Below are 22,321 nucleotides of genomic sequence, written 5' to 3'. Positions count from 1 at the left end.
AAATAAACGTTAAAAAAATTTTTTTTAAAAAGAAGTGAGAAAAATCAGTCCACCTGATTTTAAAATGTACTATATGGCTATAATAATTACGGCAAGTGTTACTGGCACAGTTATGTAGAAATACAGATCAATAGAACAAAGTAGAAAACCTAGAAATAAACCACACTGAGTTTTGATAAAGATACAAAAGTACCTCATGGAGGAAGGACCTTTATTTATTTATTTATTTATTTATAATTTTTTAACGTCTGTTTTTGACAGACAAAGAGAGAGCGCGAACAGGGGAGGGGCAGAGAGAGAGGGATACACAGAATCTAAAGCAGGCTCCAGGCTCTGAGCTGTCAGCACAGAGCCCAATGCAGGACTGCAGGGCTCCAACCCACCAACTGTGAGATCGTGACCTGAGCAGAAATTGGACACTTAACAGACTGAGCCACCCAGGTGCCCCAGGACCATCTTTTTAAACAAATGGTGTTGGAACATTTGCATATTCATAAGTCAAAACAAAAACAAACAAATCCCCAAACCAAACCTCACAACTTATATAAAATTTAACTTAAAATCGGTCATAGATTTAAATATAAAACATAAAGTTATAAAATTTTTAAGGACTCCTGGGTGGCTCAATGGGTTAAGCATTGGACTTTGGCTCAGGTCATGATCTCGTGGTTTGTGAGTTGGAACAAACCATCGGGCTGTCTGCACAGGGCCACTTTGGGTCCTCTGTGCCCCTTTCTCTGCCCCTTCTCCGCTTGTTCTCTCTCAAAATAAACATTTGGGGGAAAAAATCATAAAAATTTTAGAATACATAGCAAAAATATTTGGGACCTATAGCTTCATAAAGAATTCTTAGACACATATCTAAATCCATACAAGGAAAAAATGATAAATTGGACTCCATTGGGGCACCTGGGTGGCTCAGTCAGTTAGGCGTCCAACTCTTGATTTCAACTCAGGTCATGATCTGATGGTTTGTGAGCTCAAGCCCTGAGTCAGGCTCGGTCAGAGTGGAGCCTGCTTGGGATTTTCTCTGCCTTTGCCCTGCTCACACTCTCTCTCGACTAAATAGGTGAACATTAAAAAAAAAATTGGACCCTCTCAAAATTTAAACTTTTGCGTTGTGAAAGACCTTGTTAAGAAGAAGAAAACACAAGCTACATGGAGAAAATATTTGCAAGCCACATAGATGTCAAGGGACGCGTATCTAGAATATATAAAGAAATCTCAAAATTCAACAACTATCCAATTAGAAAATGGGCAAAGTCATGAAGTCAAAAGCCATGATCTCACTGAGAAGGATATACAGATGGCAAATAAGCACACGAAAGCATGTTGCATACCATTGGTCACTAGGAAAGCACAAGTAAGGGCCATGATGAGATATCACTATACGACAATTTGAACAGCCAAAATTAAAAACAAAATGCTATACCAAATGCTGGCAGGGATGCGGAGAAACTGGTTCTCACAAATTGCTGGTGGGAACGCAAAATGGTATTGCCACTCTGGAAAACGGTTTGACAATTTCTTAAAAAGGAAACGTACACTTCTGGAATGACCCAAGAATCACACTCCTAGACATTTACTCCAGAGAAATTAAACTTAGGCCCATACAAAAACCAGAACATGAATGTTCTTAGCAGCTTTATTTGCAAGAACCCCCGAAGAGGAAGAAACCAAAGTGTCTTTCAATGAGTGAAAGGTTCGGCAGGTCCATCCATACCGTGGAATGAATACAATAAAAACGAACAAACTATTGATACACCCAATTGGATGGATCTCAAGGGCATTATGCTAAATGAAAACTGCCAGTCAAAGGGTCACATACTCTGTGATTCCGTTTATGTATGTCATTCTTGAAATGACAAAATTATAGATACGGAAACAGATTAGTGGTTGCCAGGGGTTAGGGATGATGAGTGGGAGGAAGTGTGTTAGGCAGGGTTAGTAGGAGGGAGATCTTTGCGGTCATAGAATAATTCGGTACCTTGATGGTCGTGGTAGTTCAAAAATCGAAACAACAGGTAGAAAGGCATAGAACTGTATTCACACATCGTACCAATGTCAGTTTCCTGATTTTGGTACCGTACCATGTTATCTAACAAATAACCCCTAGGGGAAACTGGGGGAAGGGTTCATAGTGCCTCTATTTTCGCAACTTTCTATGAATCTATAATTATTTTAAAATAAAGGGTTAAGGGGCGCCTGAGTGGCTCAGTTGGTTAAGGGTCCAGCTCTTGATTTCGGCTCAGGCCATGATCTCATGGTTCTTGAGTTCAAGCCCCACATCTGGCTTTTTGCTTTCAGTGCAGAGCCAGCTTGGGATTTTCTCTCCCTCTGCCCCTCCCCTGCTCTCTCTCAAGAAATAAATAAACTATAAGCAAAATTAGAATTAACGGTTAAAAAATTAAAAAGTAAAATACCTTGTAAGTTTACATTGATACTGTCCTCAAATTTAGGATTACAGAGTAGATCTTGCTGACCTGACAAAGTGTCGCCTTCCCCTGCGTGGAAAAACATTCTCAGTGACGCCACCGTGACTGCCTGTTTTTTTTTTTTTTTTTTAACCCATCTAATAAAACCTGTTGGGTAATAATGTCAATGCTTCCTTGACAATGTAGTTACTGAAAGCAGGAATTTTGCAGTTATTTCTTTCTTTAAAGATAGACCCTGCTAGACATGTTCAGGCAATTACTTTAGAGTCATTTGGAATATTTTTTTCTTGGGATTGTTACCAAGGTGTATATATGTTCGTTTGTTGTTTTGATTTTAAGGATTGCACTTTAAAATTTTAATTTCATTTTGAAATTATGTTAATTATTTGCGTGGTTCAAGTCAAGTCCTCAAAACTAGCTGTATTAAGAGAAGACTGAATTTTATTCCTTTTATTCTCCTCTGCTTATAGGTAACCATTGAAAAGGCTGTGTGTGGGCGCCTGGTTGGCTCAGTTGGTTAAGCGTCAGACTCTTGATTTCAGCTCAGGTCATGATCTCACGGTTCATGGGTTCGAGCCCCACATTGGGCTCAGTGCAGAGCCTGCTTGGGATTCTCTGTCTCTACGACTACCCTGCTTGCACTCTTTCTCTCTCAAAAATACATAAACTTTAAAAAATTTGTGTGGCTCATCCATCCATTTAAAAATATGCATTTGCATATATATGCATATTTTTATATCCACCACTTTTTAGGAGCCATGCAAACATCACCACATTAAAATTTTTTCTTAACTATTTATCCTGACAACTACTTCCTTATACTATCTTTTGATAGGTGTATAACACTCTGCTGTGTGGATATATTATATTTTACTCAACCACTTTTCTATTGATGGGCACTTACATTTTTTCCAATTTTCTGTTAATATATATGACACAGCAATAAAACCTCAGATGCACATATCTTTTCTTATTTTTGCCAGTGTATATTTTGGATAGATTCCTAGAAATGAGATTGCTGGATCAAACAATAATTTTTATAGATAACAGATAGCTTTTGATTTGCTAGAAAACAACAACAAAATGAAACACTAAGTGGAATGCAGAATGTCAATTCTGTGAGGATAACCATGAATTTTGCAGCGAGTTTTTTTCACTGCAGCGGGAGGCTCCATCACAGGAGTGGTCGCTGCGGAGATTTGGAAGGTGAGCCTTCTGCTTGTCCCACCTGCCCCTGCGTGGCCTTTGGGCAATGAGCTGAATCAGAAATGCGGGCAAATATCCGTGGTGGTGCCCAGCAGGGTACCAAGTTATTCCTGGGACTTCTCTGCCCTCCAGCCTGGAGAAGCCCAGGTACTACCTTTTGTGGCCACCATTATCCATTCCTTGAGATAACGGGACTCCCCTGTGTCACAGGCATCAGGATCATTCAATCCCACCCTAGGAAAGCTGGATTATTGGCAAAGTTGAGAAAACTGAGATTCAGAAAAGACAGGTCTCTTTCTCAAAATGAGAAAGCTAATCAGCCGTGGGAGCTGGGTTCAAATCTTCGTTGGTAGAAATTCCGGAAGATACAGTAAAGATGTTTCTCTGATCTTTTTCTTTCCCCCAAATTATCCAATATCAACAAGGAGAACAAGAAAAATGATGACACATTTGAAGCCCTGAATCACCAAACACCAAGTCAGAGAGAGGAGGGAAGAAAGGTTCACAGCTTAGTTGACAGGATGAAGCTTAAAACTGGTTGCCAGGTGTGCGAACGTGTGACTGTGAATAGGGGTGTGCGTGTGCGAGGGTGTGTACACATGCTTCGTTTGCTTGTGTTTGTCATGCAAAATGCAGGAAGGGCTCGCATATGGGGGTGACGCAGGAACTTTCCAATGCTGGGTGAGGTGCAGCATGAGAGACAGTGAGTGGTTGTTTGAAAGCCGGTATAAGAAGCAGGTAGATATTAGAGTCTCATTCCATTTATGCAGGAGGCTTAGAATTTAATCTTTGGAGAAACTGAACCAGAGGACAGGATGCTGGACTGGGGAAGAGAGCTATGTCTTGATTTGCCTTAATAAGAAGTCAATAGGAGACACCTAAAATTGATCAATCTGGAGATAACAGCAAATGCATACCATTTGGAGACACAGTGGGTAAAGCCTGGAACCAAATAATCCAAAGTATTAAAAATGATTGCTGAGACAAAAGGGAAGAAATGGTGGCTAGAAAAAACGAGAATGATCAAACGTTGGTGATCGCTGAAACTGGTGGGATGATAACCACATGGAGATGTGGCAACCTCTCTGCTTTTGAGTATTTTTGAAAATTTCTGTAATTAAAAAGTAAAAATCAAGGGCCGCTGCTGTAGCTGTGCCGCTACTCTGATTATTAAAACACCACTTGACTTTTGAAGCCGTTTGCCAGGACTTAACCCTGATAGGAAAGTAACAACCAACCTGGTTTGTCCGCTCGCTCCCAAGCTCTCAAAACAATGAAGCAACACAGCTTGAGGTCACGGCAGAGCCCTGGTGTCTGGGGCAGCCTTGGAGGGCTTTGGGCAAGTTGTCCAGCCTCCCTGGGCTTCAGGTTCCCAATCTGTAAAACGAGGCGTCTGGACCAACTCCAAAGTCTGTAGTATCAAGATTTAGCAGGGCTGGTGGTCTAGACTATGGGAACCGAATGGGACAAGGTGGGCAGCAGGGGAGTGTTTTAAAAATTCTCTGAGAAAATGAGGGTTAAAAAAAGAAAGCGAAGATTTGCTGCTGTCAAAGAATCTTAAATTAAGGATTGCTTCCACTTGTACTTATTTTCTTCTCCAGTGCTTTGTAATCCTCTCCAGCCAATTTAGAAAATGCCCCTCTATGTTCTGGGAGGATTATATTTCAATGGGAGCAACATTTGATTATATGGAGGAGCTTAGCAGAGCACCAGCATTGACAGTGACTAATGAAGGCAGGGCCAACAGTGTGTGAATGGGGACGGAAGCTGTGTGGCTGTACTTGCACCCTTAGTTAAATCGAAGGGTCCAATTTGGTCTGCTGAACAAACATTTATGGAGGTTTATTGAACACAAAATTAATTTAGGAGACATTAATCTAAAGCGAATGCGACTGACAGCCGCAGTGGCAGTGTTTAATGGAAGACAGAGTAAAAAAATGAGCCCTTCTTTTGGCTCAGAAAATACGAGCATCCCCAGGGCTTTCACAGACTCGAATCTCTTCTTTTGAACGGCGCAGCCTCCAAATAGACCAAGCAAACAAAACAGAATCCTCAAGAACCCATAATCTAAGAGAGAAACGTCCTGAAGTCATGTTGGCTTCCGGATGAGGTGTCCTCTGTCCATTGGCACATCTTCTCCTCCTGCTTTTTGTTTTCTTCGTACGTGTGTTTGGCCTGGGTTTCTGTTACATTAGACTGTAACCTGGCTTCTCACAATGTGGTGCCCAGGCCAGCACTGTCAGCACTCCTGGGAGCTTGTTGGAAACCCAGACACTCAGGTGCTGCCCCCGACCTGCTGAATCTGCATCTGCGTTTTAACCAGATTCCCAGGCAATTTGTAAGTACATTAGAATTGAGAAGCTCTGTTTCAGAAAATTCCCTCTTTTATGAGGGCAACATGAGAACAGACTAACCTTAGTCATCCAGAAAACTTTTCCCCTCCAAATGATAAAACTAAAGACCAGTGCAGAAAATTTGAAAACAAACAAACAAACAAAAACAAAAACAAAGATGTACAAAGGCAAAAAGTCATCTGCCATCTTGTGAAGCCAATATGACCCCCAACGAACATTTTGGAATGTGTTCTATGGATATGGTGTATATTTTGAAATACAAAAGGCAGTCCCTCATTCATTCCTTAAGTCATTGAACAAACTCTATGGAACACCTAGTAGGCACTGGGTGCTGGGGATACAGTGATGACTGAGACTGATACAGTTAGGGTTACGGTTAGGGTTAGGGTTAGGGTTATTAACATGTAACCACGGGAGACTTAACTAATACCACACCAGGGATGGTAACCTGCTGTCTCCACTTACCCAGCTTCTGCCTTCTTGTCTCCCATGTCTGTGTGTCTGACCCTCAGCTCCAGAGAAACAGTCTCCCCATGATCTGCCCTCATTGGCCTTCCCTTATCCAGAAACTTCCCCTCTAATCTCCCTTTTCTTCCGGTCTCGTTAATTATAAGATTACTGACATTTACTAAGCGCTTACAAAATACTAGGCATTATACTAAGTACTTTGCATGAATTATCTTTTATCCTGGCAACAATCCTATCGGGTAGCTGCTATGATTATCATCCCCAATTTATGGTTCAGGACATTGCCCAGGGTCACCGAGGTAGTGACTGGTGGTCAAACTCCAGGGCTATCGTTGAGTGGATACATGGATTCATGCTAGAGTGTTAATGGGTAGTAACTAGCACGTGTCTCATCTGAGCATTTAATAGGAAACCTCCAGAGAGCAGACAAGATACCTTACCCAAAAGAATGAATCTCTAATTGTAACATTTTAGGAAGAGGAGAAGATCAAGTGGGGTGGACAGACGTTAGAAGATGATCTTCCATGTATACCTTATTTCAGATCATTGAGTTTTTTAGTGATGTTGTGGCTTTGTTAGAGCTAATGGGAAAACACCAAAAAGAAGTTCCATTTATTGACTCTAAAAGCCCTTTTAGAAATTCGACCTACAACCTTGTCTGTTTTAAATTCCCAGCAAGGCAAATGTACATGAGCCTGAAGTCTCCTCAATCTTTTAGGCTCAACCAAAACTTAACGCTCTTGAAGTCTTTCCTGCATTTCCCAGGCTGAGCTGACCCTTCCCTCCTTGCTGTAACATGATCTTTCTACCACCTAGTTATAGAACCTGGTCTCTCCAAGCTTTGGTCTCCTCATCTATAAGATGGGGATCATCACAGGGTCTACATCATAGGACTGTGGCAAAAGGCTGCAGAAAGTCTGTTTACAGTTCAATGGCCAGCCAGCATGTGGTAAATACTTAATAATGGTATTTATTGTTCTTTTCATAGTGCAGCTTTTTATTTGTGTGTCTCTATCTCCTTTTTGACTTTCAAAGAGCAAGCACTGAATCTTACTCATTTTTTATACCTCAAGGAGCAAAGATAGACCCAGAATTGGGGTGCAGTGAATGAATACAAGTACTAGCAGAAAAGGAAAAGAATATTCTATCGGGCAAGAAATGAAGAGCAGGATTTCATTTATGGTGATGCCTCATGCTCTGGAGCATACATGTGGGAGAGGACCCACGGTGTTTATGGACTGTTGAATAAATGTTTTGCATGTTTCCAAAGCATTGAAGGGAAATCCTGATTAAATATTTGGTGATCTTGCCTCTCCCTTTATATTGGTGGCTATAGTGAATGATTTGAAATATTTTTCAGGGTCAGGTTTTGTAGTTACAGGTTTAAAGAGAACTTGTCATTGATTTAGGGGAAATGCAAGCTGATAAGTGAATTGGAAAATGCCTAGAAAAAAAGGTTAAAGGGGGGTTCCTGGGTGGCTCAGTTGGTTGAGGGACCAACTTCGGCTCAGGTCATGATCTCACAGTTCATGGGTTTGAGCCCCGTGTCGGACTGTGTGCTGACAGCTCAGAGCCTGGAGCCTGCTTTGGATTCTCTGTGTCCCTCTCTCTCTCTGCCCCTTCCATGCTCATGCTCTGTCTCTCTCCTTTTCTCAATAATAAATAAATGTTAAAAAAATTAAAAGGAAAAGAAAAAAGGTTAAAGAATCCAGTATTAGTTGATATTAGAAGAGAAAAGCTTTCCAGTAACTCCACTACTGGGTATGTACCCAAAGGAAACAGAGCCACAAATTTGAAAAGATACCTGCACCCCAATGTTTATTGCAGCATTATTTACAATAGCCACTATATGAAAGCAACCCAAATGTCCACTGGTTAATGGATAAGGAAGTGGTATATAGATACAATGGAATGTGTTGATTGCTCAGCCATAAGAATGAGATCTTGACATTTGTGACAACACGGGCAGATCTAGAGGGTATTGGGCTAAGTGAAATAAGTCCGACAGAGAAAGACAAATACCACATCATTCTATGTGTATGTAGAATCTAGAAAACACACCAAAAACCAGAGTCTTAAGTACAGAGAACAAACTGGTGGTTGCCAGAGAGGAGATGGATGGGGGGATGTGCAAAATTAGATGAAGGGGATTAAGAGGTACAAGCTTCCAGTTATAAAATAAATCAATCATGGGGATGAAAAGTACAGCATAGAGAACATAGTCAATAATATTGTAATAGCTCTGTGTGGTGACGGACGATGACTACACTTATCATGGTGAGTACGGAGTAATGTACAGAATTGTCAAGTCAGTATGTTATATGCCTGAAACTAATGTAACACTGTATGTCAATTATACGTCAATAATCAAAAAACAGACAAAAAGGAAAGTAAAAGAAATAGAGGAACAAAAAAGACTGAAGATGTATGGAAAGCAAATAGATGGCAGTTGTAAATCCAACTATATCAGTAATAACATTAAATATATATGGATTAAAAATCCAATCGAAAGTCAGAGATTTCTGGATTGGAAAAAGAAACAAAATCCAACTATGTTCTGTCTACAGGAGACACATTTTAGATTCAAAGATGCAAACAGACTGAAAAGAAAAGGATGAGAAAAGGTATAGCATGCAAACAGAAACCACAAAGAAGCTGGAATTTTAGCTATATTAATATCAGACAGATAGACTTTTACTTGTGTCACTAGAGTTAAAGGAAAAGAACTCTTTAGAAATAACTGATAACATTACTAAGATGATAGGAAAATTGTGTATGTGTGTGTGTGTGCGTGTGCGTGTGTGTGGTGTACGTGTCTATATACACAAAGAATAGAGTTTTATGTCTCAAGTCATGTTTACATTGATTTGGGCATAGATTCCTTTTAATTCCAATAGTAGTAGTAGACAAAGTGAGAGAACGTTGGGGTAGTTGGGAGCTTTAGATCTACTCTAAGGGCTTTGTATTTGATATAAGGGATTTATAAGCAGGGGTCTTTTGAGACTATCCTAAGCTGTTACCTGCTTCCTAGGTATTGAGAAAGGTCTAGGGAGTAGCTTTTATCTGACTTTTTTGTTTTTAATATAAGAACTCTTTTGCTATAACAAAAAAAAATCCTGGTTAATGAATTTCTTGGGGAATTTTATGCAGATAAAATATGAACAGAACACAACTACAAATTAATTCCACAAATGTCTTAGGTTATTATTAGCAGAGGAAGGTCTGTGTTTCTCAAAGGACTAATAATGGCCTAGGACAATTTTAAACCTCAAGATTAAATATTAGTAACACTATAATTATAATGTTAAATTTCTCTGAAAGGCTCAAGAACAATTCTCTCCCATCTTCTGGTTGCACTCTCTGGCTTCTTCTGACCGACAGCAGAGCTTGGAATGGGGAACTCTGTAGATGGTCACTCTGATATGGCATCTGCAGCTTTGGAAGGCTGGGGTCATGCCCATTCCTCCAGCTTCCTGTTCAAGAACAAAGTATTCTTGGCTTTCAGCTAAGCTGCAAACTTAAGTCTTGTTTCTCTTCAATTTATTTTTCCTCTCAGCACAACATTATGTTCTTTGTTGGCTGCAACCATGAATGGCCAATGGGACATGAAGTACATTCAGAGTATCCTACCTGGGCCAGCTCCACCATGGCTGTCCCACTTGTCAGTCTAACCAAGATTCTCCCTCAATGCTCAGAAGCCACTATTTCGTGGCTCTAGACCTCCCAAAGGGGAGATGGGAGGGAACCTCAGGCCAAGTCAACTGCAGAAAATGCATGGGTCCCTCCCTGATCATTGCTCTTGCAGAAGACTGTCAACTTGGCTTTCGTGTTTGGATTTCTGGTAGACTAAGAGAACAAAAGTCAATCATCAATTCATGCATGGAGCAGCAAATGGTGAGCTCCTACTTTGCTCTAGACTTCAATCCAGCTGTCAGTGACACAAATGTGCACAGAGCCTTAATCCCTTCTGAGAAGGAGCCGAAGGTTGACATGTGAAAAACAGACATGTAAAAATACATCTGGAACAATGTTATGATAATAGATGTATGTGACAGGAAAGCTCCCCAGTCTTCTCTATAAATGGAAAAGTGCCTTAGGCAAGTGGCCACACCATAGTTAGCCCACAAGTGTGCTCTCTGGGCTTTGGTTCCTGTTTTGGTCTAGTCTGAAAAGTAACGCCTTAATCATTTGTCTATCAGCATTCATTCATCATCCACTCACCGATTCATTGAACAAACATTAAATACCCACCAAGGGCCACACACCTTGAGTTTCTGTTTTCAGAGACCCCATTAGCAGACAATGAGAAAGACCCTTAGTACCTAGTGTGACAAGTGCACTGTCAGCGGTGAGTTATATAGAAAGGCCTAGTGGTATAATCATTAAAGATTTCATGGGAGGTGATTAATCTACTGGGGCTATTGGGTGGAGTCCAGAACTCTGGGCTTGTCCTTTGTTTAATGATGCTATTGGGTGAGAGGGTAGGCAGAGAGGGCAGTTTGAATGACTCTCAGTTGAATAACTTACCTAACATTCTCTGGTACAGAATGTATGGTTAGAGAATTTTAAAACTGGTGCTTTTAATAAACTGTATGATATCATGGGAATTTTTTTATTAGTTGTAGGGTTTTTTTAAAAAGGTTTTTATTTAAGTTCTAGCTAATTAATATACAGCGTTATATTGGTTTCAAGTGTGCAATGTGGTGATTCAACCCTTGCATACAATGTCCAGCACTCATCACAAGTGCACTCCTTAGTCGCCAACCCCTATTTCATTCATCCCTCCAGGCCCTCCTCTTTGGTGACAATCAGTTTGTTCTCTATAGGTAAGAGTCTGTTTCTTGCTCTCACTTTTTTCTCCCTTTGCTTCTTTGTTTTGTTTCTTAAATTCCTCACATGAGTGAAATTGTATGGTCTTTACCTTTCTCTGACTGACTTATATTGTTTAGCGTAATACTCTCCAGTTCCATCCATGTCATTGCCAATGGTGAGATTCCATTCCTTTTTGTGGCCAAGTAATATTCCATTGTATATACGACATCTTTATATGTTCATCCATTGATGGACACTTGGGCAGCTTCCATAATTTGACTCTTGAAAATAATGCTACTATAAACATTGGAGTACATGTCTCCCTTTGAATTAGTATTTTTGATTTCTTTGGGTAAGTAACTACTAGTGTGACTTCTGGATTGTATGGTAGCTCTATTTTTAACTTTTTGAGAAACTTCCATACTGTTTTCCAGAGTGGCTGCACCAGTTTGCATTCCCACCAACAGTGCACAAGGGTTCCTCTTTCTCCACATCCTTGCTAACACCTGTTGTTTCTTATGTTCTTGATTTTAGCCATTCTGAGAGGTGTGAGGTGATACCTCATTATAGTTTGGGTTTGCATTTCCCTGATGATAAGTGATGTTGAGCATTTTTTTCATGTGTCCATTCTTTGGAAAAATGTCTATTCGTGTCTTCTGCCCATTTTTAAATTGGATTATTTGTTTTGGGGGTGTTGAGTTGTAGAAGTTCTTTACATATTTTGGATATTAGCCTTTTATCGGATATGTCATTTGCAAACATCTGCTCCCATTCTCTAGGTTGCCTTTTAGTTTTGTTGATTATTTACTTCACTGTGCAGAAACTTTTTTATTTTGATGTAGTCCCAATAGTTAATTTTTGTTTTTGTTTCCCTTGCCACAGAATACATATTTAGAAAGGAGCTGATACAGCCAATGTCAAAGAAATTGCCCTCTGAGTTCTCTTGTAGGAGTTTTATGGCTTCAGGTCTCACATTTAGGTCTTTAATCCATTTTGAATTTATTTTTGTGTATGGTGTAAGAAAGTGACCCAATTTCTTTCTTTTGCATGTTGCTGTCCATTTTTCTCAATACCATTTGTTGAAGAGACAGTCTTTTTCCCGTTGGATATTCTTTCCTGCTCTGTTGATGATTAATCAACCATATAATTGTGGATTCATTTCTTGGCTCTGTATTCTGTTCTATTGATCTATGTGTCTATTTCTGTGCCAGTACCATACTGTTTTGATTATTACAGTTTGTTATATAACTTGGAGCCCGGAAATGTGATGCCTGCAGGCTTGCTTTTTTTCTTTTTTTTGATATGAAATTTATTGTCAAATTGGTTTCCCTACAACACCCAGTGCTCATCCTAACAGGTGCCCTCCTCAATGCTCATCACCCACTTTCCCCTCCCTCCCACCCCCTATCAACCCTCAGTTTATTCTCAGTTTTTAAGAGTCTCTTATGGTTTGCCTCCTTCCCTCTCTGTAACTTTTTTTCCCCTCTCCCTCCCTCATGGTCTTCTGTTAAGTTTCTCAGGATCCACATAAGAGTGAAAACATATGGTATCTGTCTTTCTCTGTGTGACTTATTTCACTTAGCGTAACACTCTCCAGTTCCATCCACATTGCTACAAATGGCCAGATTTCATTCTTTCTCATTGCCAGGTAGTATTCCATTTTTATATACAGACCACATCTTCTTTATCCATTTACCACCTGATGGACATTTGGGCTCTTTCCATAATTTGGCTATTGTTGAAAGTGCTGCTATAAACATTGGGGTACAAGTGCCCCCATGCATCAGCACTTCTGTATCCCTTGGGTAAATTCCTAGCAGTGCTATTGCTGGGTCATAGGGTAGATCTATTTTTAATTTTTGGAGGAAACTCCACACTGTTTTCCAGAGTGGCTGCACCAGTTTGCCTTCCCACCAACAGTGCAAGAGGGTTCCCGTTTCTCCACAACCCCTCCAGCATCTATAGTCTCCTGATTTGTTCATTTTAGCCACTCTGACTGGCATGAGGTGGTATCTCAGTGTGGTTTTGATTTGTATTTCCCTGATGAGGAGTGACATTGAGCATCTTTTCATGTGCCTGTTGGCCATCTGGATGTCTTCTTTAGAGAAGTGTCTATTCATGTCTTCTGCCCATTTCTTCACTGGAGTATTTGGTTTTTGGGTGTGGAGTTTGGTGAGTTCTTTATAGATTTTGAATACTAACCCTTTGTTTGATATGTCATCTGCAGATATCTTTTCCCATTCCATTGGTTGCCTTTTAGTTCTGTTGATTGTTTCCTTTGCCTGCTTTTCTTTTTTAAGATTGTTTTGGCTATCTGAGGTCTTTTGTGGTTCCCTACAAATTTTAGGAGTTTGTTTTAGCTCTGTGAAAAATACTGTTGGTATTTTGACAGGGATTGCATTAAATGTGTAGATTGCTTTGGGTAGTAATCACATATCAACAATATTTGCCCTTCCAATCCATGATCATGGAATGTCTTTCCATTTATTTGTGTCATTTTCAATTTCTTTCTTTAGTGTTTTATCGTTTTCAGAGTACAGGTCTTTCATCTCGTTGGTTAGGTTTATTCCTGGGTATCTTATGGTTTTTGGTGCAATTGTAAATGGGATTTCTTCCTTAATTTCTCTCCCTGTTGCTTCATTATTGGTGTATAGGAATGCAATAAATTTCTGTGCCTTGATTTTGTATTCTGGGACTTTACTGAATTTGTTTATCACTTCTAGCAGTTTTTTGGATTTTCTATATGTAGTATCATGTCACCCATAAATAGTGAAAGTTTTACTTCTTCCTTCCCATTTTGGATGCCTTTTAGTTTTTTGTTTTTTGATGTTGTGGCTAGGACTTCCAGTACTATGTTAAATAGCAATTGTGAGAATGGACGTGCTTGTCTTGTCCCTGTGAAGGAAAAACTCTCAGTTTTCCCCCCTTTTAGGATATTAGCTGTGGGTTTTTCATATATAGCCTTTGTTATGTTGAGGTATGTTCCCTCTCAACCTACTTTGAGGGTTTTTATTATGAATGGGTGTGTATTTTGTCAAGTGCTTTTTCTGCATCTATTGAAATGGTCGTATGGTTCTTAGCCTTTCTTTTATTATTGTGATAGATCACATTGATTGATTTGTGAATATTGAACCACACTTGCAACCCAGGAATAAATTCCACTTGATTGTGGTGAATGATTATTTTAATGTATTGTTGGATTCGGTTTGCTAGTATTTTGTTGAGGTTTTCACATCAGAGATATTGGCCTGTAGTTCTCTTTTTAAATGGTGTCTTTATCTGGTTTTGGTATCAGGGTGAGGCTGGTCTCATAGAATGAATTTGGAAGTTTTTTTTTCTTTTTATTCATTTTTCTTTTTTATTTATTTATTTTTAAATGTTTATTTATTTTTGAGAGAGAGAGAGACAGAGTGCAAGTGGGAGAGGGCAGAGAGAGAGGGAGACACAGAATCTGAAGCAGGCTCCAAGCTCTGAGCTGGGACTTGAACTCATGGGATTTGAACTCATGAACTGTGAGATCATGACCTGAGCTGAAGTCAGACACTCGACTGACTGAGCCACCCAGGCACCCTATTTTTTTGTAAATAATAATTTTTTTGATAAAAAATAGCTATTCACTCTTCTTTAAATGTTTGGTAGAATTCCCCTGTGAAGCCATCTGGTCCCAGACTTTTGTTGGGAGTTTTTGATAACTGCCTCATTGTTTTTGCTGGCTATGGGTCTGTTCAAGTTTTCTATTTCTTCCTGTTTTGGTTTTGGTAATTAAATGTTTCTAGGAATTTATCCATTTCTTCCAGGTTGTCCAATTTGATGACGTACAGTTTTTCATAACATTCTCTTATAATTATATTTCTGTGGTGTTAGTTGTTATTTCTCTTCTCTCCTTTGTGATTTTGTTAGGTCCTTTCTCTCTCTCTCTTTTTGATAAGTCTGGCTAGAACTTTATAAATTATCTTTTCCTTATGATAAATCTGGCTAGAAGTTTATCAAGTTTATTAATTTTTTCAAAGAACCAGCTCCTGGTTTCATCAATCTGTTCTATTAGATTTTTTTGTTTGTTTTTTGATTTTGTTTTGTTTTGTTTTTAGTTTCTATAACATTTATTTCTGCTCTAATCTTTATTATTTCTTTCTTTCTGCTGGCTTTAGGCTATTTTTGCTTTTCTTTTTGTAGCTCTTAGGTATAAGGTTAGATTGTTTATTTGAGATTTTTCTTGCTTCTTGAGGTAGGCCTGTATTACTATACACTTTCTCTCAGGACTGCTTTTGTTCTCAAAGTTTGTTGTTGTTGTTGTTGTTGTTGTTGTTTTTGTTTGGTTTTTTTTTTTGCTATATCACAAAGGACGATTGTGTTTTCATTTTCATTTGTTTCCATGTATTTTTAAATTTCTTCTTTGATTTCCTGGTTGACCCATTCATTGTTTAGTGGCATATTATTTAACCTCCATGTATTTGTGGTCTTTGTAAAATTTTTCTTGTGGTTGACTTCTAGTTTCATAGCGTTATGGTCAGAAAAGGTGCATGTATAACTTCAATCTTCTTGTATTTGTTGAGGCATGTTTTGTGGCCTAACATGTGACATATTCTGGAGAATATTCCATGTGCACTTGAAACTAATGTGTATTCTGCTGTTTTAGGATGGAATGCTCTGAATTTATCTGTTAGGTCCATCTGGTCCAGTGTGTCATTCAAGGCCACTGTTTCCTTGTTGATTTTCTGTTTAGATGATTTGTCTATTGATGTAAGTGGACGGTTGTAGGGTTTTTTTAGGTAGCCGAGCCTGTATACTTTTGGATATTTTTATCTGCAGTTATCTTGTGAATCTCAGGGCATTGTTTAAACAAAGATCTGCCTTTGTCCATGACATTCCATGATTACAGATGTGACTCACTGGAATACACCTTCAGAAAGGGTATACTTGGCTTCTACCTTGAGCCCAATGAGAGACTAGGAAAGGAATGATTCACTAAAGGGGCTGAGGGAATTAGCCTTGGAGCCTCTCTGACCTGGTTTTTATTCTCAGATCTATGCCTTAAACTTGGGCATGTTTCTCAACTTTCTCAACTTTCATTTTCTTTATTTGTAAAACAGAATAACATCTATCTCATAGGTTTGTATTTGAGAATTAAATAAAGCAATGCAGATTACACTGGGTTCTGACCAGTGCAGACTCTGAGTTGTGGCTTCATCTGAAAGTGATTTATGAGGAAGTGGACTTAGGAAAAATATTTTGTTTTTATGTGAGAAAAGCAGTTCATGCATTTATTTTCCTCATTGATTTGAAAGTCCACCCTTTAAACAAATGCCCTCTATATTGTTCCATTGGTCAGGGTATTCATTTTTCAATATTTAATAACTATAGATGTGCTATAGATTTATAGCACATTTAATATGATAAAATGAATTCCCCTTAATATTCTTCTTTTTTGAATATTTTGACTATTCTTATACATTTCAAACTTGAAAATTTATCCAGAAATTTTGATTGACAGTGGCTTAATTTATAGATTTAGGAAGAAGTGACTTCGTTACATTTTTAATCTTTTTATACAAGAACATGGCATTCCTCTCCATAAGTTCCTGTGTTCTTTTTGATCCTTTAGTATAATTTTATGGTTTTAATCTTACAGGTAAGGTACATGTTTGTTGGATTTACTCAGATGAATCTTTTATTAATGTGAGTGGGATCTGTTTGTGTGTTTAGAGAGTTTTAATTATTTTGTTACACTTTATCCACTGGTTCTAGCCTTCCCTGTTAGAGAATTGGTCTTCAAAGTGGGTTGTGAATATCAGTGGGGAAACATGAGGACTTTCCAGGCAGTACTAGAGTATGGTGAGTTTATGGAAGTCATTTTCTGAAATTTCAACAGCTATAGGTAGGTCTTATTAAAAGTTGACCTTCTCAAAGAGAGAGTGAGCTCTGTTTTTGCACTAATTTTTTAAAAATTTTTTCTTTAACATTTATTAAGTTTTGAAAGGCAGAGAGAGACAGAGCGCAAATGGGGGAGGGGCAGAGAGAGAGGGAGACACAGAAACAGAAGCAGGCTCCAGGCTCTGAGCTATCAGCACAGAGCCCGATGCGGGGCTCAAACTCACGGACCGCGAGATCATGACCTGAGCCGAAGTCGGCCACTTAACCGACTGAGCCACCCAGGCGCCCCTGCACTAATTTTTTTGAGTGCGTTAGATTTTTATTCTTGGTGTATAAGAAACCTACTGGTATTCTGCATTTATTTTGTAACTGATCACTTTATTGAATTTGCTGGTTATTTCTGATAGTTTTCCAGTTGATTTTATTTGGGTTTTTGAGGAATGTCTTGACAATATCTGCAAATATGGGAAACTTGCCCTGTCATTTAGAATATCAATGTACTTACTTTACTTTTTAGTTTTCTAAGTTATTTTATTGTTAATATGTTTACGGTTGACTCTGGAACAGCAGAAGTTTGAATGACACATGTCCACTTACAAACAGATTTATTTTGAAAAATACAGCGCAGTCCCAAAAACGTATTTTCTCTTAAGATTTTCTTTTCTTTTCTTTTTTTTAAAAAGCGTTTATTTATTTTGAGAGATAGACACAGTGAGAGCAGGGGAGGGGCAGAGAGAGAGGGAGACACAGAATCTGAAGCAGGCTCCAGGCTCTGAGCTGTCAGCACAGAGCCCGACGTAGGGCTTGAACTACAGACTGCGAGATCATGACCTGGGCTGAAGTCGGATGCTTAACTGACTGAGCCACCCAGGCATCCTGAGATTTTCTTTTAAGAAAAATAAAAATGTTTATTTATTTTTGAGAGAGAGAGAGAGAGAGAGAGAGAGAGAGAGAGAGAGAGAGAATAAGCGGGGGAGGGGCAGAGAGAGAGAGACACAGAATCCTTAGTAGGCTCCAGGCTCTGAGCTGTCAGCACAGAGCCCAACGCAGGGCTGGAACCCATGAACTGTGAGATCATGACCTGAGCCAAAGTCAGATGCTTAACTGAGAGCCACCCAGGTGCCCCTAAGATTTTCTTAATCATATTTTCTTTTCTCTAGATTACCTTAAGAATATAGTATGTGATACATATTTAAAATATGTGTTAATCAACTGTTTGTTATAGGTAAGGCTTCTGGTCAACAGTAAGCTATTAGTTGTTAAGTTTTGGAGGGGTTAAAGTTACATGTGAATTTTCAAGGCATAGAGTGTGAGCACTCCTAACCCCTGTGATGTTTGAAAGGTCGACTGTATACTGTTTGCAACTTTAATGGGAATATTTATGTTTTGCCATCAAGCAGAATACCAGCTGTTAGTTATTAATTTTATTGAATTTCTAAAAAAATTGGGGTCTTATGCTTTTTGGAAATCTCTCGTGATCATCACATGATCTCTCCCTTTCATTCACTGTGGATCAAATATATTGAAGAAATATATTACTAAGATTTCCTAATTTTTAACTGTGCCTACCTTCCTGGAATAAATGCCACTGAACTAATTTTAAAATACCTTTAGATTCTATTGCTACTATATTTAGACATTTCATGTATATTTACAAATATTGGAGTGTTTTTTTAAAAATGTTAAGTTTTATTTATTTATTTATTTATTTATTTATTTATTTGAAGAGAACGAGCATGAGCAAGGGAGGGGCAGAAAGAGGGATAGAAAGAGAGAGAGAGAGAGAGAGAGAGAGAGAGAGAGAGAATCCCAAGCAGGCTCCATGCTGTCTGCACCAAGCCTGATGCAGGGCTCGAACTCACAAACTGCAAGATCACAACCTGAGTTGAAATCGAGAATTGAATGCTTAACTGTCTGAGCCACGCAGGTGCCCCTGGAGTGGTTTTATAACAATTATCATGGATAAGATCTGGTATTGGCTCTATGTCAGTGTCTTTAAAAGAATGGAGATGTTTGCCTTCTTTTCTTATTCTCTGATATGTCCTAAATAGCATATGAGTTTTGGTTTTGAAATAGCTCATCCTCAAAAACAATTTAAAACTGGCACTTTTTGATAAGTAAGTCTCTGTTTCCCTAATTTTGATTTGGGGGAGATAGGAGAAGATGAATTATTTTCAGCTTCCCTTATCAAATGGAGTTGTCGATGATCACTTCAGCCATTAACTGAACCTGGAATTGGCTTTTCTGAGGAGCGATTTCCTTTTTGTATGAGAGAACCCTCGGAGTGTCTATGGCCCTGCGAGCTGCCTCCAGGGGTTTGGGGCATGGGAACTGGGTGGACTGACTTCAGGGCTTGTCGTTTTCTTCACCATATCAAGACTTCATTGAGAAAAGAAAGCAAAGCAGGAAGGAGGGCTGTGTTCTTAAATCCTGTCCCTACTTTTCCCTTCCTGGCCTCCCCCCCGCCACCCCCGCCCCGTTAGGAATTCTGTCGTGGGGTATGTCAAATATATAGTAGCCTAGATGCCTTCCGATGCCTCCAAAATATCTCCTAATGAAAGTCTCAGAGGCCCCACCTCACCTTGTCCTCCAAATGTCCTATCTTGGACATTTGTCTCCTTGTCCTCCAAATGTCCTATCCTTCTGCCTTCTCCGTTCAGTGCTGGCACCTCGACACAACTTCCCAAGTTAAGAGTTGGAGTTTTGTCCATTATTATTCCTTCTCTCTTACCCATCCCATTTGATTTGTTCACAAGATCTCTGAAATCCGTCATTCTTTCTCCTTTTTTACCCATCGTTGTTGCCTCACTTGCCATCCTTACATCCGGGCTTCGTTATCACGTGGGCTCTCTCATGAGTCTCTGACTCTCCTCTTGCCCCTGGTATAATTCCACTCCCCCAAATCTCCTTCCACACTTCTGCCAGAGTAGCCTTTTCAAAAATGATTTTGATTTTTATCAAAGCGCTAAACATGGTTAAAAATATCAAACACAAGATTACAATCACTGGTTTGCATGTTTTTTAATCAAAAAAAGCTTTGAAAATTGAGTTTTGGGGGGTACCCTAGCACCAAAGCTCATTCTGGTGGCAAAACCTGACCTAAACTTAAAATCCTTTTGCAAAATTATTGTGTTAATTATGGGATGCTGTCCCTAATTATGTGCACATAATTGTGTGCTTATGATATAGTATGTGGATATTATCTTTTAAAGATAGGAAAATATCTGAATTCTGAAATACATCTGTCTTTAAGGATTCAAGGTGGAGTGTGGGACCCTGCCTCAATCTTCTGAGGCAACTTTTTTTTAATTATTTTTTTTAACATTTATTTATTTTTGAGAGACAGACAGAGCATGAGCAGGGGAGGGGCAGAGAGAGAGGGAGACACAGAATTTGAAGCAGGCTCCAGGCTCCGAGCTGTCAGCACAGAGCCTGATGCAGGGCTTGAACCAACCACGAGCTGTGAGATCATGACCTGAGCCCAAGTCAGCGCTCAACCGACTGGGCCATTCAGGCGCCCCCCTCCCCACCCCCCCTCCCCCGGCCCCCCCAGGCAACTCTTTAACCTCCTTTAGCTTTTAATTTTTTTTTTTTTAAGATTATTTATTTATGTTTTAGAGACAGAGAGAGACCGAGCACGAGAAGGGGGTTGCGCAGAGAGACAGAATCTGAGCCGAAGTCGGAAGCCTAACCTCCTGGGGGGCTCAGGCAGGCTCAGGTCATGATCTCGCCGTTCCTGGGTTCGAGCCCCCCCTGCGCTCTGTGCTAACAGTTCAGGGCCTGCTTCGGATTCTGTGTCACTGTCTCTCTCTGCCCCTCCCTCATTTGCGCTCTTTCTCAAACACAAAAATAAAAAAAAAAAAAAAAATTCCAACATGCCATCCAGCCTGAGGAAGACCCAGACACTTCAGGACCATGTGAGCCATGGCTGGGTGGGCAAGCACTGGAAGCACCCAGGGGGCTGGGGAAATGCTGGTGGCATGCATCACCACAGGATCAACTTCGGCAAATATCACCCAGGTTACTTTGGAAAAGTTGGAACGAGGCATCACCTCCTCAAGAGGAAGCAGAGCTTCTGCCCAACTGTCAACCTCAATAAACTGTGGACCCTGGTCAGTGAGCAGACATGGGCAAATGGTACCAGAACCGAGACTGGAGTTTCTCCCGTCGTTGAGGTGCTGTGATCTGGCTACTGCCAAATTTTGGGAAAGGAAGAGCTCCCCAAATAGCCTGTCATCGCGAAGGCCAAATTCTTCAGTAGAAGAGCTGAGAAGATTAAGGGTGTGTGGGGGTTTATGTCTTGGTAGTTTGAAGCCACATGGAAGGAGGTCCATTAAAAGCTAACAAGTACTTTAAAAAATATGTTTATATTCACGTTTTAAGCTTCTTGATTTATCAGTTTTGGATATTTTTGCACAATGACTTTCTATTATAATTTAGGAAGATTTGACTTACATGTTTCCCATCTGTCTTAATCTGCTAGGGCCACCATAACGAAGCACCACAGACTGGGAGGCTTGAACAACAGAAATTTATTTCCTCACAGTTCTGGAGGCTGGTAGTCCAAGATCATGGCATCGGTAAAGTTGGTTCCTCCTGATGCCTCTCTTCTGGGTTTGTAGATGCCCATTTTCTTCTGGTGTCTTCAAATGGTCTTCCCTTTGTACCCATCTGTGTCTTAATTTCCTTTTTTTTTTTTTAATAAAGACATATCATATTGGATTTAAAATTCTATCTCCAAATATAGTCACATTCTGAAGTACTGGGGATTAGGGCTTTGATATATGAATTTTGGATACCATTCAGCTTGTAACACCAACTACACCTATTTATTTATATGTTTGTAAACTTTGGGTTTATTCAATAGTCAGTTTGCATTCTTCATCATTAGCTTTCTGCAAATACTGTTTATGACAGGGTACAGGAAGACACTATAATGATATTTCCTTTTTATTTATTTCTTCTTGGTGTTAATAATTGTTTCCTTTTTCAACCGATTACCTGTGTCCTGATCCTTAAATTTTTTTCTCAAATGCTTCATCAGATGAATCAGTGTATTAACATGATTTTTTAGGTAGTTAAAAGTGTATTTTAAAAAGCCCCAAACACTATTCTACGAGTTTGCTTCTCCTGAAATGGTCACTCTTTAAGCCTACTATGTAGCTGTCATTCCTC

At 39.5% G+C, this 22,321-nt stretch overlaps 1 protein-coding gene and 1 pseudogene across 2 annotated transcripts in view; both read left to right on the top strand.

Moving 5' to 3' along the window:
• Positions 1-20,589, top strand: part of ZNF619 (zinc finger protein 619) — a 190,278-nt gene extending 169,689 nt beyond the window's left edge. The window contains exon 7 of one of the 2 annotated variants that reach the window (XM_053221623.1): positions 20,493-20,589. The gene's annotated coding sequence lies outside the window, so the exon portion shown is untranslated. Of the gene's footprint in view, positions 1-20,486 lie in introns of both variants that reach the window. The other variant, XM_053221622.1, reaches the window with a different exon arrangement.
• A 147-nt stretch (positions 20,590-20,736) lies between these two features.
• LOC106966708 (60S ribosomal protein L27a-like) lies at positions 20,737-21,453 on the top strand (annotated as a pseudogene).
• The last annotated feature ends 868 nt before the right edge of the window (positions 21,454-22,321 follow it).

This window comes from Acinonyx jubatus, chromosome C2 (genome assembly GCF_027475565.1).
Source record: "Acinonyx jubatus isolate Ajub_Pintada_27869175 chromosome C2, VMU_Ajub_asm_v1.0, whole genome shotgun sequence".
Lineage (NCBI taxonomy): Eukaryota > Metazoa > Chordata > Mammalia > Carnivora > Felidae > Acinonyx > Acinonyx jubatus.
Note: the sequence above shows the minus strand (reverse complement) of the source record. Positions and strands in the feature narration are given on the sequence as shown.